Below are 20,054 nucleotides of genomic sequence, written 5' to 3'. Positions count from 1 at the left end.
GCTATTCCGTTATACAGATTCCTGACACGCCCCATATCACTCCCCTGGTACACAGCCCATACATTATCATTCCTCACACATATAATAAGATTTTACTTACCGATAAATCTATTTCTCGTAGTCCGTAGTGGATGCTGGGACTCCGTAAGGACCATGGGGAATAGCGGCTCCGCAGGAGACAGGGCACAATAATAAAAGCTTTAGGATCAGGTGGTGTGCACTGGCTCCTCCCCCTATGACCCTCCTCCAAGCCTCAGTTAGGATACTGTGCCCGGACGAGCGTACATAATAGGGAAAGATATTGAATCCCGGGTAAGACTCATACCAGCCACACCAATCACACCGTACAACTTGTGATCTGAACCCAGTTAACAGTATGATAACAACGAAGGAGCCTCTGAAAAGATGGCTCACAACAAGAATAACCCAAATTTTATAACAATAACTATATACAAGTATTGCAGACAATCCGCACTTGGGATGGGCGGGGATCCGGTCTGAAGATCGACAGTGCCTAGGTCGACAATGTTTAGGTCGACCACTATTGGTCGACAGTCACTAGGTCGACATGGATGGAAGGTTGACAGGGTTTCTAGGTCGACATGTGCTAGGTCGACAGGTCTAAAGGTCGACATGAGTTTTTTTATTTATTTTTTCATTTTTTTATTTTTTCATACTTAACGATCCATGTCGACTACGATTGGAACGGTAAAGTGTGCCGAGCGAAGCGGTAGCGGAGCGAAGGCACCATGCCCGAAGCATGGCGAGCGAAGCGAGCCATGGGAGGGGACGCGGTGCGCTAATTTGGGATCCCGGTCACTTTACGAAGAAAACGACACCAAAAACAAACAAAAAAAAACCTCATGTCGACCTTTAGACCTGTCGACCTAGAAACCCTGTCGACCTTCCATCCATGTCGACCTAGTGACTGTCGACCAATAGTGGTCGACCTAAACATTGTCGACCTAGGCACTGTCGATAAAACGAACCACACCCGGATGGGCGCCCAGCATCCACTACGGACTACGAGAAATAGATTTATCGGTAAGTAAAATCTTATTTTCTCTGACGTCCTAGTGGATGCTGGGACTCCGTAAGGACCATGGGGATTATACCAAAGCTCCCAAACGGGCGGAAGAGTGCGGATGACTCTGCAGCACCGAATGAGAGAACTCCAGGTCCTCCTCAGCCAGGGTATCAAATTTGTAAAATTTAGCAAACGTGTTTGACCCTGACCAAGTAGCTGCTCGGCAAAGTTGTAGAGCCGAGACCCCTCGGGCAGCCGCCCAAGATGAACCCACTTTCCTTGTGGAATGGGCTTTCACAGATTTTGGCTGTGGCAGGCCTGCCACAGAATGTGCAAGTTGAATTGTACTACAAATCCAACGAGCAATCGTCTGCTTAGAAGCAGGAGCACCCAGCTTGTTGGGTGCATACAGAATAAACAGCGAGTCAGATTTTCTGACTCCAGCCGTCCTGGAGACATATATTTTCAGGGCCCTGATAACGTCAAGTAACTTGGAGTCCTCCAAGTCCCTAGTAGCCGCAGGTACCACAATAGGTTGGTTCATGTGAAAAGCAGAAACCACCTTAGGGAGAAATTGAGGACGAGTCCTCAATTCTGCCCTGTCAGAATGAAAAATTAAGTAAGGGCTTTTATATGATAAAGCCGCCAATTCTGACACACGCCTGGCTGAAGCCAGGGCTAACAGCATCGTCACCTTCCATGTGAGATATTTTAAGTCCACAGTGGTGAGTGGTTCAAACCAATGTGACTTTAGGAAACTCAAAACAACATTGAGATCCCAAGGTGCCACTGGAGGCACAAAAGGAGGCTGTATATGCAGTACCCCTTTTACAAATGTCTGAACTTTAGGCACTGAAGCCAGTTCTTTCTGGAAGAAGATCGACAGGGCCGAAATTTGAACCTTAATGGACCCTAATTTTAGGCCCATAGACAGTCCTGTTTGCAGGAAATGGAGGAAACGACCCAGTTGAAATTCCTCTGTAGGGGCCTTCTTGGCCTCACACCACGCAACATATTTTCGCCAAATGCGGTGATAATGTTTTGCGGTTACATCCTTTCTGGCTTTGACCAGGGTAGGGATGACTTCATCTGGAATGCCTTTTTCCCTCAGGATCCGGCGTTCAACCACCATGCCGTCAAACGCAGCCGCGGTAAGTCTTGGAACAGACAAGGTCCCTGCTGGAGCAGGTCCTTTCTTAGAGGTAGAGGCCACGGGTCTTCCGTGAGCATCTCTTGAAGTTCCGGGTACCAAGTCCTTCTTGGCCAGTCCGGAACCACGAGTATCGTTCTTACTCCTCTCCTTCTTATTATTCTCAGTACTTTTGGTATGAGAGGCAGAGGAGGGAACACATACACTGACTGGTACACACACGGTGTTACCAGAGCGTCCACCGCTATTGCCTGAGGGTCCCTTGACCTGGCGCAATATCTGTCTAGTTTTTTGTTTAGACGGGACGCCATCATGTCCACCTTTGGTTTTTCCCAACGGTTTACAATCAGGTGGAAGACTTCTGGGTGAAGTCCCCACTCTCCCGGGTGAAGGTCGTGTCTGCTGAGGAAGTCTGCTTCCCAGTTGTCCACTCCCGGAATGAACACTGCTGACAGTGCTATCACATGATTTTCCGCCCAGCGAAGAATCCTTGCAGCTTCTGCCATTGCCCTCCTGCTTCTCGTGCCGCCCTGTCTGTTTACGTGGGCGACTGACGTGATGTTGTCCGATTGGATCAATACCGCCTGACCCTGAAGCAGCGGTTTTGCTTGACTTAGGGCATTGTAAATGGCCCTTAGTTCCAGAATGTTTATATGAAGCGATGTTTCCGTGCTTGACCACAAGCCATGGAAATTTCTTCCCTGTGTGACTGCTCCCCAGCCTCTCAGGCTGGCATCCGTGGTCACCAGGATCCAGTCCTGAATGCCAAATCTGCGGCCCTCTAGTAGATGAGCACTCTGCAGCCACCACAGAAGAGACACCCTTGTCCTTGGCGACAGGGTTATCCGCTGATGCATCTGAAGATGCGATCCGGACCATTTGTCCAGTAGATCCCACTGAAACGTTCTTGCATGGAATCTTCCGAATGGAATCGCTTCGTAAGAAGCCACCATTTTTCCCAGGACCCTCGTGCACTGATGCACTGACACCTGGCCTGGTTTTAGGAGGTTCCTGACTAGCTCGGATAACTCCCTGGCCTTCTCCTCCGGGAGAAACACCTTCTTCTGGACTGTGTCCAGAATCATTCCTAGGAACAGTAGACGTGTCGTTGGAATCAGCTGCGATTTTGGAATATTTAGGATCCACCCGTGCTGTCGTAACACTACCTGAGATAGTGCTACTCCGACTTCTAACTGTTCCCTGGACCTTGCCCTTATCAGGAGATCGTCCAAGTAAGGGATAATTAAGATGCCTTTTCTTCGAAGAAGAATCATCATTTCGGCCATTACCTTGGTAAAGACCCGAGGAGCCGTGGATAACCCAAACGGCAGCGTCTGAAACTGATAATGACAGTTTTGTACTACAAACCTGAGGTACCCTTGGTGAGAAGGGTATATTGGGACGTGGAGATAAGCATCTTTGATGTCCAGAGACACCATATAGTCCCCTTCTTCCAGGTTTGCTATCACTGCTCTGAGTGACTCCATCTTGAATTTGAACCTTTTTATGTAAGTGTTCAAGGATTTCAGATTTAAAATTGGTCTCACCGAGCCGTCCGGCTTCGGTACCACAAATAGCGTGGAATAATACCCCTTTCCCTGTTGTAGGAGGGGTACCTTGATTATCACCTGCTGGGAATACAGCTTGTGAATGGCATCCAAAACTGCCTCCCTGTCGGAGGGAGACTTTGGTAGAGCAGACTTCAGGAACCGGCGAGGGGGAAACGCCTCGAATTCCAGTTTGTACCCCTGTGATACTACCTGAAAAATCCAGGGGTCCACTTGCAAGTGAGCCCACTGCGCGTTGAAATTCTTGAGACGTGCCCCCACCGTGTCTGAGTCTGCTTGTAAAGCCCCAGCGTCATGCTGAAGACTTGGCAGAAGCAGGGGAGGGCTTCTGCTCCTGGGAAGCGGCTGCATGGTGCAGTCTTTTTCCTCTTCCTCTGCCCCGAGGCAGAAAAGAGTGGCCTTTCGCTCGCTTGTACTTATGGGAACGAAAGGACTGAGTTTGAAAAGACGGTGTCTTTTTCTGCTGATGTGAAGTGACCTGGGGTAAAAAGGTGGACTTTCCAGCCGTTGCCGTGGCCACCAGGTCCGATAGACCAGCCCCAAATAACTCCTCCCCTTTATACGGCAATACTTCCATATGTCGTTTGGAATCCGCATCCCCTGACCACTGTCGCGTCCATAACGCTCTCCTGGCAGAAATGGACATAGCACTTACTCTTGATGCCAGGGTGCAAATATCCCTCTGTGCATCACGCATATATAATAATGCATCCTTCAAATGCTCTATAGTTAACAATATATTGTCCCTATCCAGGGTATCAATATTTTCAGTCAGGGAATCCGACCATGCGACTCCAGCACTGCACATCCAGGCTGAAGCGATTGCTGGTCGCAGTATAACACCAGTATGTGTGTATATGCTTTTTAGGATATTTTCCAGCCTTCTATCAGCTGGTTCTTTTAGGGTGGCCGTGTCAGGAGACGGTAACGCTACTTGTTTAGATAAACGTGTGAGCGTCTTATCTACCCTAGGGGGTGTTTCCCAACGCGCCCTAACCTCTGGCGGGAAAGGATATAGTGCTAATATTTTATTATTAGAAATTAGCAGTTTTTTGTCGGGAGAAACCCACGCTTTATCACACACCTCATTTAATTCATCTGACTCAGGAAAAACTATCGGTAGTTTTTTCACACCCCACATAATACCCTTTTTTGTGGTACTTGTAGTGTCAGAAATGTTCAATGCCTCTTTCATTGCCGTGATCATATAACGTGTGGCCCTACTGGACATTACGTTTGTCTCCTCACCGTCGACACTAGACTCAGTATCTGTGTCTGTGTCGACCCACTGAGGTAACGGGCGTTTTAGGGCCCCTGACGGTGTCTGAGACGCCTGGACAGGCACTAATTGATTTGCCGGCTGTCTCATGTTGTCAACAGTTTTTTGCAACGTGCTGACATTATCACGTAATTCTTTAAAAACGATCATCCAGTCAGGTGTCGACTCCCTAGGGGGTGACATCACTAACACAGGCAATTGCTCCGCCTCCACATCATTTTCCTCCTCATACATGTCGACACACACGTACCGACACACAGCACACACACCGGGAATGCTCTGATAGAGGACAGGACCCCACTAGCCCTTTGGAGAGACAGAGGGAGAGTTTGCCAGCACACACCCAGCGCTATATATATATATATATATATATATATGCAGGGATAACCTTATATAAGTGTTATTCCCTTATAGCTGCTGTTTATATTGTTATTTGCTGCCAATAGTGACCCCCCTTCTCTTTTTTACCCTGATTCTGTAGCAGGTCTGCAGGGGAGAGTCAGGGAGCCGTCCTTCCAGCGGAGCTGTGAGGGAAAATGGCGCTTGTGTGCTGAGGAGATAGGCTCCGCCCCTTCACGACGTCCTTATCTCCCGCTCTTTTGTGTAAAAATGGCAGGGGTTAAAATACATCCATATAGCCCAGGAGCTATATGTGAAGTATTCTTTTGCCAACCTAAGGTTTATTTCTTTAATATTGCGTCTCAGGGCGCTCCCCCCCCAGCGCCCTGCACCCTCAGTGACCGGAGTGTGAAGTGTGCTGAGAGCAATGGCGCACAGCTGCGGTGCTGTGCGCTACCTTAGTCTGAAGACAGGATCGTCTTCTGCCTCCGATTTCACCGGACCTCTTCGTCTCTTCTGGCTCTGTAAGGGGGACGGCGGCGCGGCTCCGGTGACCCATCCAGGCTGTACCTGTGATCGTCCCTCTGGAGCTAATGTCCAGTAGCCTAAGAAGCCCAATCCACTCTGCATGCAGGTGAGTTCGCTTCTTCTCCCCTTATTCCCTCGATGCAGTGAGCCTGTTGCCAGCAGGACTCACTGAAAATAAAAAAAACCTAAATTAAACTTTTATTCCAAGCAGCTCAGGAGAGCCACCTAGATTGCACCCTTCTCGGCCGGGCACAAAAATCTAACTGAGGCTTGGAGGAGGGTCATAGGGGGAGGAGCCAGTGCACACCACCTGATCCTAAAGCTTTTATTATTGTGCCCTGTCTCCTGCGGAGCCGCTATTCCCCATGGTCCTTACGGAGTCCCAGCATCCACTAGGACGTCAGAGAAATATATGTGACGCGCTATTCCGTTATACAGATTCCTGACATGCCCCATATCTCTCCCCTGGTACACAGCCCGTACATTATCATTCCTCACACATATATATGTGATACGTTATTCCGTTATACAGATTCCTGATACGCTCCATATCTCTCCCCTGGCACACAGCCCATACATTATCATTCCTCACACATATATATATATGTGACGCGCTATTCCGTTATACATATTCCTGACACGCCCCATATCTCTCCCCTGGTACACAGCCCGTACATTATCATTCCTCACACATATATATGTGATACGTTATTCCCTTATACAGATTCCTGACACGCCCCATATCTCTCCCCTGGTACACAGCCCATACATTATCATTCCTCACACATATATATGTGACGCGCTATTCCGTTATACAGATTCCTGACACGCCCCATATCACTCCCCTGGTACACAGCCCATACATGATCATTCCTCACACATATATATGTCACACGTTATTCCGTTATACATATTCCTGACACGCCCCATATCACTCCCCTGGTACACAGCCCATACATTATCATTCCTCACACATATATATGTCACACGTTATTCCGTTATACATATTCCTGACACGCCCCATATCTCTCCCCTGGTACACAGCCCGTACATTATCATTCCTCACACATATATATGTGATACGTTATTCCCTTATACAGATTCCTGACACGCCCCATATCTCTCCCCTGGTACACAGCCCATACATTATCATTCCTCACACATATATATGTGACGCGCTATTCCGTTATACAGATTCCTGACACGCCCCATATCACTCCCCTGGTACACAGCCCGTACATTATCATTCCTCACACATATATATATATCACACGTTATTCCGTTATACATATTCCTGACACGCCCCATATCTCTCCCCTGGTACACAGCCCATAGATTATCATTCTTCACACACATATATGTCACACGTTATTCCGTTATACAGATTCCTGACACGCTCAATATCTCTCCCTTTGGTACACAGCCCGTACATTATCATTCCTCACACATATATATGTGATACGTTATTTCCTTATACAGATTCCTGACACGCCCCATATCTCTCCCCTGGTACACAGCCCATACGTTCTCATTAATCACACATATATATGTGATATGTTATTCCGTTATACAAATATGAGCATTGTGTCAATGTCCGAATATTTATGGACCTGACTGTATATATGTGATTCCGTTATACAGATTCCTGTAAAGCCCCATACCTCTTCCCTGGTACACACAGCCCATATGTCATCATTCCTCACACATATATATGTGATACGCTATTCCGTTATACAGATTCCTGACACGCCCCATATCACTCCCCTGGTACACAGCCCATACATTATCATTCCTCACACATATAATAAGATTTTACTTACCGATAAATCTATTTCTCGTAGTCCGTAGTGGATGCTGGGACTCCGTAAGGACCATGGGGAATAGCGGCTCCGCAGGAGACAGGGCACAATAATAAAAGCTTTAGGATCAGGTGGTGTGCACTGGCTCCTCCCCCTATGACCCTCCTCCAAGCCTCAGTTAGGATACTGTGCCCGGACGAGCGTACATAATAGGGAAAGATATTGAATCCCGGGTAAGACTCATACCAGCCACACCAATCACACCGTACAACTTGTGATCTGAACCCAGTTAACAGTATGATAACAACGAAGGAGCCTCTGAAAAGATGGCTCACAACAAGAATAACCCAAATTTTATAACAATAACTATATACAAGTATTGCAGACAATCCGCACTTGGGATGGGCGGGGATCCGGTCTGAAGATCGACAGTGCCTAGGTCGACAATGTTTAGGTCGACCACTATTGGTCGACAGTCACTAGGTCGACATGGATGGAAGGTTGACAGGGTTTCTAGGTCGACATGTGCTAGGTCGACAGGTCTAAAGGTCGACATGAGTTTTTTTATTTATTTTTTCATTTTTTTTATTTTTTCATACTTAACGATCCATGTCGACTACGATTGGAACGGTAAAGTGTGCCGAGCGAAGCGGTAGCGGAGCGAAGGCACCATGCCCGAAGCATGGCGAGCGAAGCGAGCCATGGGAGGGGACGCGGTGCGCTAATTTGGGATCCCGGTCACTTTACGAAGAAAACGACACCAAAAACAAACAAAAAAAAACCTCATGTCGACCTTTAGACCTGTCGACCTAGAAACCCTGTCGACCTTCCATCCATGTCGACCTAGTGACTGTCGACCAATAGTGGTCGACCTAAACATTGTCGACCTAGGCACTGTCGATAAAACGAACCACACCCGGATGGGCGCCCAGCATCCACTACGGACTACGAGAAATAGATTTATCGGTAAGTAAAATCTTATTTTCTCTGACGTCCTAGTGGATGCTGGGACTCCGTAAGGACCATGGGGATTATACCAAAGCTCCCAAACGGGCGGAAGAGTGCGGATGACTCTGCAGCACCGAATGAGAGAACTCCAGGTCCTCCTCAGCCAGGGTATCAAATTTGTAAAATTTAGCAAACGTGTTTGACCCTGACCAAGTAGCTGCTCGGCAAAGTTGTAGAGCCGAGACCCCTCGGGCAGCCGCCCAAGATGAACCCACTTTCCTTGTGGAATGGGCTTTCACAGATTTTGGCTGTGGCAGGCCTGCCACAGAATGTGCAAGTTGAATTGTACTACAAATCCAACGAGCAATCGTCTGCTTAGAAGCAGGAGCACCCAGCTTGTTGGGTGCATACAGAATAAACAGCGAGTCAGATTTTCTGACTCCAGCCGTCCTGGAGACATATATTTTCAGGGCCCTGATAACGTCAAGTAACTTGGAGTCCTCCAAGTCCCTAGTAGCCGCAGGTACCACAATAGGTTGGTTCATGTGAAAAGCAGAAACCACCTTAGGGAGAAATTGAGGACGAGTCCTCAATTCTGCCCTGTCAGAATGAAAAATTAAGTAAGGGCTTTTATATGATAAAGCCGCCAATTCTGACACACGCCTGGCTGAAGCCAGGGCTAACAGCATCGTCACCTTCCATGTGAGATATTTTAAGTCCACAGTGGTGAGTGGTTCAAACCAATGTGACTTTAGGAAACTCAAAACAACATTGAGATCCCAAGGTGCCACTGGAGGCACAAAAGGAGGCTGTATATGCAGTACCCCTTTTACAAATGTCTGAACTTTAGGCACTGAAGCCAGTTCTTTCTGGAAGAAGATCGACAGGGCCGAAATTTGAACCTTAATGGACCCTAATTTTAGGCCCATAGACAGTCCTGTTTGCAGGAAATGGAGGAAACGACCCAGTTGAAATTCCTCTGTAGGGGCCTTCTTGGCCTCACACCACGCAACATATTTTCGCCAAATGCGGTGATAATGTTTTGCGGTTACATCCTTTCTGGCTTTGACCAGGGTAGGGATGACTTCATCTGGAATGCCTTTTTCCCTCAGGATCCGGCGTTCAACCACCATGCCGTCAAACGCAGCCGCGGTAAGTCTTGGAACAGACAAGGTCCCTGCTGGAGCAGGTCCTTTCTTAGAGGTAGAGGCCACGGGTCTTCCGTGAGCATCTCTTGAAGTTCCGGGTACCAAGTCCTTCTTGGCCAGTCCGGAACCACGAGTATCGTTCTTACTCCTCTCCTTCTTATTATTCTCAGTACTTTTGGTATGAGAGGCAGAGGAGGGAACACATACACTGACTGGTACACACACGGTGTTACCAGAGCGTCCACCGCTATTGCCTGAGGGTCCCTTGACCTGGCGCAATATCTGTCTAGTTTTTTGTTTAGACGGGACGCCATCATGTCCACCTTTGGTTTTTCCCAACGGTTTACAATCAGGTGGAAGACTTCTGGGTGAAGTCCCCACTCTCCCGGGTGAAGGTCGTGTCTGCTGAGGAAGTCTGCTTCCCAGTTGTCCACTCCCGGAATGAACACTGCTGACAGTGCTATCACATGATTTTCCGCCCAGCGAAGAATCCTTGCAGCTTCTGCCATTGCCCTCCTGCTTCTCGTGCCGCCCTGTCTGTTTACGTGGGCGACTGACGTGATGTTGTCCGATTGGATCAATACCGCCTGACCCTGAAGCAGCGGTTTTGCTTGACTTAGGGCATTGTAAATGGCCCTTAGTTCCAGAATGTTTATATGAAGCGATGTTTCCGTGCTTGACCACAAGCCATGGAAATTTCTTCCCTGTGTGACTGCTCCCCAGCCTCTCAGGCTGGCATCCGTGGTCACCAGGATCCAGTCCTGAATGCCAAATCTGCGGCCCTCTAGTAGATGAGCACTCTGCAGCCACCACAGAAGAGACACCCTTGTCCTTGGCGACAGGGTTATCCGCTGATGCATCTGAAGATGCGATCCGGACCATTTGTCCAGTAGATCCCACTGAAACGTTCTTGCATGGAATCTTCCGAATGGAATCGCTTCGTAAGAAGCCACCATTTTTCCCAGGACCCTCGTGCACTGATGCACTGACACCTGGCCTGGTTTTAGGAGGTTCCTGACTAGCTCGGATAACTCCCTGGCCTTCTCCTCCGGGAGAAACACCTTCTTCTGGACTGTGTCCAGAATCATTCCTAGGAACAGTAGACGTGTCGTTGGAATCAGCTGCGATTTTGGAATATTTAGGATCCACCCGTGCTGTCGTAACACTACCTGAGATAGTGCTACTCCGACTTCTAACTGTTCCCTGGACCTTGCCCTTATCAGGAGATCGTCCAAGTAAGGGATAATTAAGATGCCTTTTCTTCGAAGAAGAATCATCATTTCGGCCATTACCTTGGTAAAGACCCGAGGAGCCGTGGATAACCCAAACGGCAGCGTCTGAAACTGATAATGACAGTTTTGTACTACAAACCTGAGGTACCCTTGGTGAGAAGGGTATATTGGGACGTGGAGATAAGCATCTTTGATGTCCAGAGACACCATATAGTCCCCTTCTTCCAGGTTTGCTATCACTGCTCTGAGTGACTCCATCTTGAATTTGAACCTTTTTATGTAAGTGTTCAAGGATTTCAGATTTAAAATTGGTCTCACCGAGCCGTCCGGCTTCGGTACCACAAATAGCGTGGAATAATACCCCTTTCCCTGTTGTAGGAGGGGTACCTTGATTATCACCTGCTGGGAATACAGCTTGTGAATGGCATCCAAAACTGCCTCCCTGTCGGAGGGAGACTTTGGTAGAGCAGACTTCAGGAACCGGCGAGGGGGAAACGCCTCGAATTCCAGTTTGTACCCCTGTGATACTACCTGAAAAATCCAGGGGTCCACTTGCAAGTGAGCCCACTGCGCGTTGAAATTCTTGAGACGTGCCCCCACCGTGTCTGAGTCTGCTTGTAAAGCCCCAGCGTCATGCTGAAGACTTGGCAGAAGCAGGGGAGGGCTTCTGCTCCTGGGAAGCGGCTGCATGGTGCAGTCTTTTTCCTCTTCCTCTGCCCCGAGGCAGAAAAGAGTGGCCTTTCGCTCGCTTGTACTTATGGGAACGAAAGGACTGAGTTTGAAAAGACGGTGTCTTTTTCTGCTGATGTGAAGTGACCTGGGGTAAAAAGGTGGACTTTCCAGCCGTTGCCGTGGCCACCAGGTCCGATAGACCAGCCCCAAATAACTCCTCCCCTTTATACGGCAATACTTCCATATGTCGTTTGGAATCCGCATCCCCTGACCACTGTCGCGTCCATAACGCTCTCCTGGCAGAAATGGACATAGCACTTACTCTTGATGCCAGGGTGCAAATATCCCTCTGTGCATCACGCATATATAATAATGCATCCTTCAAATGCTCTATAGTTAACAATATATTGTCCCTATCCAGGGTATCAATATTTTCAGTCAGGGAATCCGACCATGCGACTCCAGCACTGCACATCCAGGCTGAAGCGATTGCTGGTCGCAGTATAACACCAGTATGTGTGTATATGCTTTTTAGGATATTTTCCAGCCTTCTATCAGCTGGTTCTTTTAGGGTGGCCGTGTCAGGAGACGGTAACGCTACTTGTTTAGATAAACGTGTGAGCGTCTTATCTACCCTAGGGGGTGTTTCCCAACGCGCCCTAACCTCTGGCGGGAAAGGATATAGTGCTAATATTTTATTATTAGAAATTAGCAGTTTTTTGTCGGGAGAAACCCACGCTTTATCACACACCTCATTTAATTCATCTGACTCAGGAAAAACTATCGGTAGTTTTTTCACACCCCACATAATACCCTTTTTTGTGGTACTTGTAGTGTCAGAAATGTTCAATGCCTCTTTCATTGCCGTGATCATATAACGTGTGGCCCTACTGGACATTACGTTTGTCTCCTCACCGTCGACACTAGACTCAGTGTCTGTGTCTGTGTCGACCCACTGAGGTAACGGGCGTTTTAGGGCCCCTGACGGTGTCTGAGACGCCTGGACAGGCACTAATTGATTTGCCGGCTGTCTCATGTTGTCAACAGTTTTTTGCAACGTGCTGACATTATCACGTAATTCTTTAAAAACGATCATCCAGTCAGGTGTCGACTCCCTAGGGGGTGACATCACTAACACAGGCAATTGCTCCGCCTCCACATCATTTTCCTCCTCATACATGTCGACACACACGTACCGACACACAGCACACACACCGGGAATGCTCTGATAGAGGACAGGACCCCACTAGCCCTTTGGAGAGACAGAGGGAGAGTTTGCCAGCACACACCCAGCGCTATATATATATATATATATATACAGGGATAACCTTATATAAGTGTTATTCCCTTATAGCTGCTGTTTATATTGTTATTTGCTGCCAATAGTGACCCCCCTTCTCTTTTTTACCCTGATTCTGTAGCAGGTCTGCAGGGGAGAGTCAGGGAGCCGTCCTTCCAGCGGAGCTGTGAGGGAAAATGGCGCTTGTGTGCTGAGGAGATAGGCTCCGCCCCTTCACGACGTCCTTATCTCCCGCTCTTTTGTGTAAAAATGGCAGGGGTTAAAATACATCCATATAGCCCAGGAGCTATATGTGAAGTATTCTTTTGCCAACCTAAGGTTTATTTCTTTAATATTGCGTCTCAGGGCGCTCCCCCCCCAGCGCCCTGCACCCTCAGTGACCGGAGTGTGAAGTGTGCTGAGAGCAATGGCGCACAGCTGCGGTGCTGTGCGCTACCTTAGTCTGAAGACAGGATCGTCTTCTGCCTCCGATTTCACCGGACCTCTTCGTCTCTTCTGGCTCTGTAAGGGGGACGGCGGCGCGGCTCCGGTGACCCATCCAGGCTGTACCTGTGATCGTCCCTCTGGAGCTAATGTCCAGTAGCCTAAGAAGCCCAATCCACTCTGCATGCAGGTGAGTTCGCTTCTTCTCCCCTTATTCCCTCGATGCAGTGAGCCTGTTGCCAGCAGGACTCACTGAAAATAAAAAAAACCTAAATTAAACTTTTATTCCAAGCAGCTCAGGAGAGCCACCTAGATTGCACCCTTCTCGGCCGGGCACAAAAATCTAACTGAGGCTTGGAGGAGGGTCATAGGGGGAGGAGCCAGTGCACACCACCTGATCCTAAAGCTTTTATTATTGTGCCCTGTCTCCTGCGGAGCCGCTATTCCCCATGGTCCTTACGGAGTCCCAGCATCCACTAGGACGTCAGAGAAATATATGTGACGCGCTATGCCGTTATACAGATTCCTGACACGCCCCATATCACTCCCCTGGTACACAGCCCGTACATTATCATTCCTCACACATATATATGTGATACGTTATTCCGTTATACAGATTCCTGGTACGCTCCATATCTCTCCCCTGGCACACAGCCCATACATTATCATTCCTCACACATATATATATATGTGACGCGCTATTCCGTTATACATATTCCTGACACGCCCCATATCTCTCCCCTGGTACACAGCCCGTACATTATCATTCCTCACACATATATATGTGATACGTTATTCCCTTATACAGATTCCTGACACGCCCCATATCTCTCCCCTGGTACACAGCCCATACATTATCATTCCTCACACATATATATGTGACGCGCTATTCCGTTATACAGATTCCTGACACGCCCCATATCACTCCCCTGGTACACAGCCCATACATGATCATTCCTCACACATATATATGTCACACGTTATTCCGTTATACATATTCCTGACACGCCCCATATCACTCCCCTGGTACACAGCCCATACATTATCATTCCTCACACATATATATGTCACACGTTATTCCGTTATACATATTCCTGACACGCCCCATATCTCTCCCCTGGTACACAGCCCGTACATTATCATTCCTCACACATATATATGTGATACGTTATTCCCTTATACAGATTCCTGACACGCCCCATATCTCTCCCCTGGTACACAGCCCATACATTATCATTCCTCACACATATATATGTGACGCGCTATTCCGTTATACAGATTCCTGACACGCCCCATATCACTCCCCTGGTACACAGCCCGTACATTATCATTCCTCACACATATATATATATATCACACGTTATTCCGTTATTCATATTCCTGACACGCCCCATATCTCTCCCCTGGTACACAGCCCATAGATTATCATTCTTCACACACATATATGTCACACGTTATTCCGTTATACAGATTCCTGACACGCTCAATATCTCTCCCTTTGGTACACAGCCCGTACATTATCATTCCTCACACATATATATGTGATACGTTATTCCCTTATACAGATTCCTGACACGCCCCATATCTCTCCCCTGGTACACAGCCCATACATTATCATTCCTCACACATATATATATGTGATACGTTATTCCGTTATACAGATTCCTGATACGCTCCATATCTCTCCCCTGGCACACAGCCCATACATTATCATTCCTCACACATATATATATGTGACGCGCTATTCCGTTATACAGATTCCTGACACGCCCCATATCACTCCCCTGGTACACAGCCCATACATTATCATTCCTCACACATATATATGTCACACGTTATTCCGTTATACATATTCCTGACACGCCCCATATCTCTCCCCTGGTACACAGCCCGTACATTATCATCCCTCACACATATATATGTGATACGTTATTCCCTTATACAGATTCCTGACACGCCCCATATCTCTCCCCTGGCACACAGCCCATACATTATCATTCCTCACACATATATATATATATATGTGACGCGCTATTCCGTTATACATATTCCTGACACGCCCCATATCTCTCCCCTGGTACACAGCCCGTACATTATCATTCCTCACACATATATATGTGATACGTTATTCCCTTATACAGATTCCTGACACGCCCCATATCTCTCCCCTGGTACACAGCCCATACATTATCATTCCTCACACATATATATGTGACGCGCTATTCCGTTATACAGATTCCTGACACGCCCCATATCACTCCCCTGGTACACAGCCCATACATGATCATTCCTCACACATATATATGTCACACGTTATTCCGTTATACATATTCCTGACACGCCCCATATCTCTCCCCTGGTACACAGCCCGTACATTATCATCCCTCACACATATATATGTGATACGTTATTCCGTTATACAGATTCCTGACACGCTCCATATCTCTCCCCTGGCACACAGCCCGTACATTATCATTCCTCACACATATATATGTCAGAGGTTCTCAAACTCGGTCCTCGGGGGCCCACACAGTGCATGTTTTACAGGTCTCCTCACAGAATCGCAAGTGAAATAATTAGCTCCACTTGTGGACCTTTTAAAATGTGTCAGTGAGTAATTAATACACCTGTGCACCTGCTGGGTTACCTGCAAAACATGCACTGTGTGGGGTCCTGAGGACCGAGTTTGAGAACCTCTGATTTATGTGATACGTTATTTCCTTATACAGATTCCTGACACGCCCCATATCTCTCCCCAGGTACACAGCCCATACGTTCTCATTAATCAAACATATATATGTGATATGTTATTCCGTTATACAGATTCCTGACACGCCCCGTTTCTCTCCCCTGGTACACAGCCCATATGTCATCATTCCTCACACATATATATGTCACACGTTATTCCGTTATACATATTCCTGATACGCCCCAATATCTCTCCCCTGGTACACAGCCCTACGTTATAATTTCTCACACATATATATGTGATACGTTATTCCGATATACAGATTCCTGACATGCCCCATATCACTCCCCTGGTACACAGCCCATACGTTATCCTTCCTCACACATATATATGTGACATGATTATTCCGTTATACAGATTCCTGACACGCCCCATATCTCTCCCCTGGTACACAGCCCATACATTATCATTCCTCACACATATATATGTGACACGTTATTCCGTTATACAGATTCCTGACACGCCCCATATCACTTCCCTGGAACACAGCCCATATGTTCTCATTCCTCACACATATATATGTGATACGTTATTTCCTTATACAGATTCCTGACACGCCCCATATCTCTCCCCTGGTACACAGCCCATACGTTCTCATTAATCACACATATATATGTGATATGTTATTCCGTTATACAGATTCCTGACGCGCCCCATTCCTCTCCCCTGGTACACAGCCCATATGTCATCATTCCTCACACATATATATGTCACACGTTATTCCGTTATACATATTCCTGACACGCCCCATATCACTCCCCTGGTACACAGCCCGTACATTATCATTCCTCACACATATATATGTGATACGTTATTCCCTTATACAGATTCCTGACACGCCCCATATCTCTCCCCTGGTACACAGCCCATACATTATCATTCCTCACACATATATATGTGACGCGCTATTCCGTTATACAGATTCCTGACACGCCCCATATCACTCCCCTGGTACACAGCCCATACATTATCATTCCTCACACATATATATGTCACACGTTATTCCGTTATACATATTCCTGACACGCCCCATATCACTCCCCTGGTACACAGCCCATACATTATCATTCCTCACACATATATATGTCACACGTTATTCCGTTATACATATTCCTGACACGCCCCATCTCTCTCCCCTGGTACACAGCCCGTACATTATCATTCCTCACACATATATATGTGATACGTTATTCCCTTATACAGATTCCTGACACGCCCCATATCTCTCCCCTGGTACACAGCCCATACATTATCATTCCTCACACATATATATGTGACGCGCTATTCCGTTATACAGATTCCTGACACGCCCCATATCACTCCCCTGGTACACAGCCCGTACATTATCATTCCTCACACATATATATATCACACGTTATTCCGTTATACATATTCCTGACACGCCCCATATCTCTCCCCTGGTACACAGCCCATAAATTATCATTCTTCACACATATATATGTCACACGTTATTCCGTTATACAGATTCCTGACACGCTCAATATCTCTCCCTTTGGTACACAGCCCGTACATTATCATTCCTCACACATATATATGTGATACGTTATTCCCTTATACAGATTCCTGACACGCCCCATATCTCTCCCCTGGTACACAGCCCATACATTATCATTCCTCACACATATATATATGTGACGCGCTATTCCGTTATACAGATTCCTGACACGCCCCATATCACTCCCCTGGTACACAGCCCGTACATTATCATCCCTCACACATATATATGCGATACGTTATTCCGTTATACAGATTCCCGATACGCTCCATATCTCTCCCCTGGCACACAGCCCATACATTATCATTCCTCACACATATATATGTCAGAGGTTCTCAAACTCGGTCCTCGGGGGCCCACACAGTGCATGTTTTGCAGGTCTCCTCACAGAATCGCAAGTGAAATAATTAGCTCCACTTGTGGACCTTTTAAAATGTGTCAGTGAGTAATTAATACACCTGTGCACCTGCTGGGTTACCTGCAAAACATGCACTGTGTGGGGTCCTGAGGACCGAGTTTGAGAACCTCTGATTTATGTGATACGTTATTTCCTTATACAGATTACTGACACGCCCCATATCTCTCCCCAGGTACACAGCCCATACGTTCTCATTAATCAAACATATATATGTGATATGTTATTCCGTTATACAGATTCCTGACACGCCCCGTTTCTCTCCCCTGGTACACAGCCCATATGTCATCATTCCTCACACATATATATGTCACACGTTATTCCGTTATACATATTCCTGATACGCCCCAATATCTCTCCCCTGGTACACAGCCCTACGTTATAATTTCTCACACATATATATGTGATACGTTATTCCGATATACAGATTCCTGACATGCCCCATATCACTCCCCTGGTACACAGCCCATACGTTATCCTTCCTCACACATATATATGTGACATGATTATTCCGTTATACAGATTCCTGACACGCCCCATATCTCTCCCCTGGTACACAGCCCATACATTATCATTCCTCACACATATATATGTGACACGTTATTCCGTTATACAGATTCCTGACACGCCCCATATCACTTCCCTGGAACACAGCCCATATGTTCTCATTCCTCACACATATATATGTGATACGTTATTTCCTTATACAGATTCCTGACACGCCCCATATCTCTCCCCTGGTACACAGCCCATACGTTCTCATTAATCACACATATATATGTGATATGTTATTCCGTTATACAGATTCCTGACGCGCCCCATTCCTCTCCCCTGGTACACAGCCCATATGTCATCATTCCTCACACATATATATGTCACACGTTATTCCGTTATACATATTCCTGACACGCCCCATATCACTCCCCTGGTACACAGCCCATACGTTATAATTTCTCACACATATATATGTGATACGTTATTCCGATATACAGATTCCTGACATGCCCCATATCACTTCCCTGGAACACAGCCCATATGTTCTCATTCCTCACACATATATATGTGATACGTTATTTCCTTATACAGATTCCTGACATGCCCCATATCTCTCCCCTGGTATACAGCCCATATGTTCTCATTCCTCACACATAATAACTGAAGGGTCTGCGCCACCTGTATTACGGTAATGGCGAGGTCTGCGCAATCTGTGTTACGGTAACGGCGGGGTCTGCGCCACCTGTGTTACGGTAACGGCGGGGTCTGCTCCACCTGTATTACAGTAATAGGACACTAGAGTGTCAGCCACCTGTACAGGGATAATGCAGCACCAGAGGCTGCTCCAGCTGCACTATAACAAGGCACCAGAGGCTGCTCCCCCTGTAGTACAGCAACCTGACACCAGAGCTGCTCAGCCTATAGAATAACAATAATAATAATATCATTACCTGCTGCCAGACACAGCAATGGCTGCTCTCTGCTCCTGCTGCCTTGTGGGAATGATAGAAGGAAGGCGGAGCTCAGACCAGGGGAGGGAACCTGTTGCTACTGCAGCTGCCGGACTGGTCTACAAGAAAATGGCCGCCGGCCTCCTGCACCGAGGACATGTATGGTAAATGTTATTACATAGGACGGTGCAGTGGCCGGGATGTAAGAGGGGAGCAACCTGAGCCAATCATACCTTGCTTCCGGCCTGTGCGTTCCACCTTACTTCCGGCCTTTGCGTTCCATACACAGGAAGTTAGTTTTCATCGACTGCCGCAGTCTCCCATTGTTCATAGAGGTCAGCACTCACCAGGTAATGGCGTCTTACTATACAGGGGGAGCAGCCTGTGGTGTCTTGCTATTATTATTGTACAGGGGGAGTGGCCTGTGGTGTCCTGTTATGATAACTATACAGGGGGAGTGGCCTGTGGTGTCCTGTTATTATAACTATACAGGGGGAGTGGCCTGTGGTGTCCTGT

General features: G+C 47.3%; 2 protein-coding genes across 2 annotated transcripts in view; one reads left to right on the top strand and one right to left on the bottom strand.

The window, feature by feature from the left end:
• The window catches only part of LOC135054549 (zinc finger protein 502-like), a 187,598-nt gene extending 167,978 nt beyond the window's left edge, over nt 1-19,620 (bottom strand). Inside the window, exon 1 of the mRNA XM_063957705.1 lies at nt 19,539-19,620. The gene's annotated coding sequence lies outside the window, so the exon portion shown is untranslated. The remainder of the gene's footprint in view (nt 1-19,538) is intronic.
• Nucleotides 19,621-19,751: 131 nt separating this feature from the next.
• Nucleotides 19,752-20,054, top strand: part of LOC135054550 (oocyte zinc finger protein XlCOF22-like) — a 30,649-nt gene continuing 30,346 nt past the window's right edge. The window contains exon 1 of the mRNA XM_063957706.1: nt 19,752-19,888. The gene's annotated coding sequence lies outside the window, so the exon portion shown is untranslated. The remainder of the gene's footprint in view (nt 19,889-20,054) is intronic.

This window comes from Pseudophryne corroboree, chromosome 3 (genome assembly GCF_028390025.1).
Source record: "Pseudophryne corroboree isolate aPseCor3 chromosome 3, aPseCor3.hap2, whole genome shotgun sequence".
Classification (NCBI taxonomy): Eukaryota; Metazoa; Chordata; class Amphibia; order Anura; family Myobatrachidae; genus Pseudophryne; species Pseudophryne corroboree.
The sequence above is the reverse complement of the archived record's forward strand: the minus strand, read 5'-3'. Positions and strand labels throughout refer to the sequence as shown.